Source organism: Monodon monoceros, unplaced genomic scaffold (assembly GCF_005190385.1).
Source record: "Monodon monoceros isolate NGI ecotype Baffin Bay Population unplaced genomic scaffold, NGI_Narwhal_1 Super_Scaffold_8, whole genome shotgun sequence".
NCBI lineage: Eukaryota > Metazoa > Chordata > Mammalia > Artiodactyla > Monodontidae > Monodon > Monodon monoceros.
In genome coordinates, this window is record NW_021703785.1 from 29,455,791 (window position 1) to 29,461,790 (window position 6,000).

Sequence of the window (6,000 nt, forward strand, 5' to 3'; positions counted from 1 at the left end):
CTAAAATGGAAACAGCTAACCCTCAACTTTCTTCCTGCCATTGTCCACCCCCAAACCATAAAATACACAGAGCAGGAACCAGAAAAGGAACTCAAGTCAGTCCACTCAACAGTTTGGTTAGAAGGTTTGGTTGAGACACAAGATCACGACTCTGGATTTACAGGTGGATAAACAGCCCTCAGTAAGCCTGGCCCCACTAACACGACAAGGAGTCATGGCTATATTTAGAAAAAGACCTGCCTTTTCTTTTGACATTTAGGAAAGAGAATTTGCTGATTTTTAGGGTTTCCAAACTGTGTTCTATGAAACAATAAGATTTTGGAGGGTTCCCAGGGCTCTGGAAGGGAGGGATAGTAATATAGGGCAAAGAGGTGGGCTTCTGTGTCCCCCATCTGTGGTTCAACCTGAACAGCTGCATTTTATAAGATTTTATTTGGAAGGCAAAGTTTCTGCTTTAAAACAACTTTAAAAATATGACCAGGCTAGACCATGGCCCTCATAAGGGCCTGGTGGCAGGTCCCATCCTGATTAGTCGGGCCTTCTGACATGTTCCAGAAGTGGCACCACAAATGCCAATGATTGGTCTAATCAGTGAGGACTGAAGAGGCAAAGGGAAGAGCTTGAGGAGAAGTCTCCCGGAGAAATCAATCAAGCAGCTGACATGCACTGTATTACTTTGTGCCAACCAATGACTAACGCCCAAAATTAATTCAGCTGATGCTCATAACAACTGTGACTTTTGGTGCCAAAGATATGCACCCTTAACCTCTGTGCTGTATTGCTTAACCATACAAATAGATCGTGTGAATAACCGAAACTATAAAGAAAGACCATCAGCTCTAGTGTTGTCAGGAGTGTCACATTGGTAAATGAGGGATCATAGGCCACTACAGGATGGAACATTTAGTCTGAATACATTTCCCTCAATTTCCTACTGAGGAAGCCCTAACTGTGAAAAGGCTATCGTGCTGTCTCGACAGCAGGTCACTGCAAGGAAGACGTTCTTCTGGAAGCTTCTTTTAGCCTAAAACTTCACATGCAATCAGCATAATTTATAGATGGGATTTACATATTTTTTAAAATATTTCAAAATTAAAATGACTAGTAACTTATCAGTGAAACTACCAAACCCACCTCCCCTTCACTCTTCACCACCAGACATCCAATAAAGTCACCATCGCAGATGCTGCCGTGTCCATCCCATGGTTTCATGTCACCCCTGTTTGGGGAAATACAACTGCCCAAGATGGGAAATCTGTCTGCCATGGCTTATTGGGTATGTTTTGGAACTCTGTTATATTAACTTATTCTCCCAAACAAATCCCACACTGCTGGACCTCCTTTCCCTTCAATGACCTAAGGGTAGGGCAGAGATATCTTCACATTCTAGGAGAGGTGGGTTTTCCATGGAGTTTATGAAGCTTAAGGTTCAGGGCCCTTACTTGTACAGTAATGTGTCAATGTAGTCATAAGATTTGTAAAGCTTGCAAAAGAAAAATCATTCAACCCCAATCAGTTAAGGCCTCTGTCTCCTTTCCAGTCCTAATTTCCCTCTGATACATCTCCCCTCTTGTCAGAGGGCAGTGGCGTGGCCGTGGGCATTTGGGGTCTGGCTAAGGGGAGGTAGATCCAAGGGCATGTGATCTGTGTGAGATGTATCCCTGCGGCTTGCAGTCACTTCTGTGCGTGGCAGTTGCTGTGGTTCACGAAGGGCTTCCAGGAAATGCCCGGCCCTCTCCACGCTGACCCACCCTCCAGTGTCGGGGTGTGAAGACAGGAGGGCAAAAGTCAAACGAGATATGAATGTGGTTCCACAGCAACCAGTTTTTAAAGTATTCATAGTGGAAATGAACAAAACCAGAATTTTCTCTGTGGAAAATTCTTCCAAATCTTAAAGTTCATATTTCAAAGAAATTTTTGAGATTTTTTTCAACTCTGAGAATCTTGAAAATTTACATGGCATAACCAAAAAGAAGTGTGAAGTGGAAAGAAATTTATAAACTGTCAAAAATATTCTTCTCAACGATGTTAAAGGAAAGACTAAATTATCTATCATCTCTATAAAAATATATTATACCACCAGAGTCGTATGAAGAAGTAATCAAAGAGTATGTAGCCAAAACTACAGGAAAAAACTATTTCATAGGTGTGTCGGGCAGTTAATGAGTATAAATGTCTTTATTGGACTTTGATGCTTACACAATTTGTCAACTTTTACAATTTTGTCATTTCTTGGGATTTTTATTCACATATTCACTTTTGTATCTAATTTTATATTCTCTCTTAAAGCGGGTGGCTAATTTTCATAAGCTTCAGACCCCAGCAGTCTGCATCTGCCCCTGATTGTCCCAGTGCCTTATCACCCAATTTCCTCAGAGCATTTATATGCCCTTTCCTCTGGAATAGTCTTACCCTAGAACATTGCCTGTTTCACTCCCTCACTTCATTCATGTCTTAGCTGCTCGAGCTGCTATAACACAATAACATAGGCTGGTGACTTCTAGTCAACAGAAACTTATTGTTCATAGCTCTGGAAGATGAGAAATCCAAGATCAAGGTGCTAGTAGATTTGGTGTCTGGGGAGGACCCACTTCCTGGTTCTTACATGGCCGTCTTTTCACTGTGTCCTCACATGGTAGAAAAGACAAGGGATCTCTACGGAGTCTCTTTTATAAGGGCATTAATTCCATTCGTGGGGGGCTCCACTCTCATGACATAATTACCTCCCAAAGGCCCCATCTCCAAATATCATGACGTCGGGCATTAGGATTTAACATAATGAATTTGGGGGAGACAGGAACAATCTATGGTAATTCAGGTGCTTGCTCAGACGTCACCACACTCAGGAATCCTTTCCTGGCCACCCTATCTAAAATAGAATCCCCTTCATTTCCCGTCTCTCTCTATCACTTTACACCACTTATTTCACAGCACTTACCACCTGCCACATTTGTGTGTACTATAATATAAGCACCACAAGAGGGCTGACATGTGTTTCGTTCACTGCTTTATCTGCGTTGTTGATATCAGTGCTGTGGATGAAATATGTCACCTGCCATATCAGTGAACAAAGGATGTTGTGGCCATCAAGCAAGCAGCCACTGCAGTCACCACCAATTGTGTACCCGGAGGGGATTCAGGATGGAGAAAAGCAGGCTACTGGCCCTAGTAGTTAGGGTGCATATCAAAGGGATGATTTCAGTGAGCCCAGACTCTTGCATCTTCCCATCCAGAGAAAAGCACTAAATTCATTAACTTAAGATGTCTGGTTTTCCTTCAATTAACAGTAATCTTTTTTTTTTTTGGTCACACTGCACATCTTGCAGGATCTCAGTTCCCTGACCAGGGATTGAACCCAGGCCACCATGGCAGTGAAAGCCCAGAATCCTAACCTCTAGGCCACCAGGGAGCTCACAATCTTCTGATGTTCTGACTACTTGGTTTTTGTGGCAAAACTTCTGTAACCCTGGCTCCTCCCTTACCTCTTCAGAGAAATCCCTCGGAGCTATCTGAGAGGCTGCCATCCAGGGTTAAGTCCTCAATTTTGTCCACCAAATAAAACGATTCTCAACTTTTAGGTCATATATTGCTTTTCAGTAAACAATGCCTAGCTCATAGTGGGCAATCAAAACATATTTGTGGGCTGAATGAATAAAAATTGTCTGTGTGTGTGGATACAAAGACAGAGATATATGCCCAAATCCATTAAAGAGTTCATCTGCCTGATGGGAAATATTTGGGCTCAATTAACGTTGTAAAAATCCAATTCAAAGGAGGAAGAGGAATCCTCATCTTTCTGTGGGCCCCATGCCTTTGCCCAGTTGTGTCAGTTGCTTTTTTTTTTTTTTTTCCATTTTAACAGGTGATAATCTACCTTCACCCTTCTCAGAGAAGCTCCAGGTGAAAAATCTTAAAACAATATGAGAATTATTTTAAAAACTGGTCATTTTTAAAGGCAAGACCCAAATGTCTTGGCAGTCACTCGCCTCTCCCACAAAGAGAGTCAGTAACGGTTGCAACAAAATCCCCCAGGCAGATTGTAGGTGGCTCATTAGCTGAGGAAACGTGGAGGTGCCTGAGACAGGACAGCTTCTCTAAGCCGGCAGCGCTATCCGGGACGCCTCCAGGCCACCGGTTAGTGAGCTGAAGCGTTCCTAAATCTACTCCCGCGCAGAAAAGAAAGCCCTAAAATAGCGTGTAATCATCTGATAGAGAAATAAGGACCTAGATTCTCCACATGGCAACAGCCCGGATTTTCTCCTTATGAAGCAATGATCATTTAAATTTCCTGTTAATCCTTCAGCCGCTCTCCTGTTGGACTTAGCATTGGGGTGCACCCAGACTACTAACACTGGACTGATCGGTGATTTAAAAACTAATCAGAAAGTTATCAAACATGAAGGGGAAAGGAAAAAAAAAAACAAAACTGGTGGATTTTTATTTCCCCATCTTGTGCCAACACTGCCACCTATTGTTAAAAATACATAAAAGGAACGCTGCAAGTAAATCCTTCCAAAGAAATGGGGAATTAGGAACACAGTTGCGCTCTCAGCTGTTATTTATTGTTGATTTTCTAAAATTGTGTCAACCCTGTATCATCTCAAAAGCCGAAATCGAGTTTTTAGAAGATTGATTATTTATTCTTTCTTCCAACACTCAGCGTTTGCCATTCAGCTGAAGAGCTAACGTGCATTATCTATTTCTATTGGCAAAAGCCACTTTCCTAAGGGCATTACGTGAATTGACTTGGGACTGTTCTTGGTCACAAGAAGCTCATGAGATACAGATTATTAGTAATACCCATATTAATTTTGTTTTACACATAACTGAGGCACGGAGAGGGAAAGTAAGTCACTCAAGGTTACATCTCTGGTAAGCAGGGAGCCACAGACCCTGTGACTCAGCACTGTTTTAACCATCACAGCGTCCTGCCCCTCATTCTAAGTGCTAATTGCCATGAAGGTGATACAAAATATTTAGAACACTTGGATCCAACCATCAGCAAGTTGGGGGACAAGTAAATACAGCTCTTAATGGAAAAATGCAAAATTCAGGATGAGACCGAGTGCTTTATTTGATCACTAAAGGCTTTTCACATGGAGATTTGTGTCTCTGAAAGTTCAAGTTTCTACCCCATGTGTATTATAACCAAACAATAGAGTGAGTCCCACTGCTAATGCTCCAATTCTCCAACAGATGTGTGTTTTAGTGCAATTCCCTTCACCTGGAGTAATTTTAAAAATACATTTAATGTAAAATAGATAGCTAGTGGGAAGCAGCCACATAGCACAGGGAGATCGGTGCTTTGTGACCACCTAGAGGGGTGGGATAGGGAGGGTGGGAGGGAGGAGATATAGGGATGTATATATATGTATAGCTGATTCACTTTGTTATACAGCAGAAACTAACACAGCATTGTAAAGCAGTTACACCCCAATAAATATGTTTAAAAAATACATTTAAAAGATTTAAGATGGGAAAACCCCAAACAGGACAAGACCTAAGTTCCAGTTCTGGTCTGAGATACTTTACTTCTTTCGGTTTTAGTTGCCAGAACTGTAAACATGTTTATTTTATTTATTTTTAAATAAATTTAGCTAGTTTTGGCTGCGTTGGGTCTTCGTTGCTGCACAAAAATAAAGCCTTTCCTCCCTCAAAATGTTTATTTTTCTAGATATTTTTATGAACACAATATGACTGAATATTCTGATCTTACAAAATATCTTGATTGGTGATACAAAGATTGGAAGATTTCGTTGTGGACTAATGTACAGGCATCCTTGGTGTGCATGGCTGGCACAAAGGGGCAGGTGGAAGGAGTTTGACCTTGGCTGGTTTACTGAGTCACACTAAGCAGCTACTCATTGCTCAATGGCATCTACCATTTAGCAGACGTTTTGTTAAAGATGAGCTTGGGGCTTCCCTGGTGGCTCAGTGGTTGAGAATCTGCCTGCCAATGCAGGGGATACGGGTTCGAGTCCTAGTCGAGGAGGATCCCAC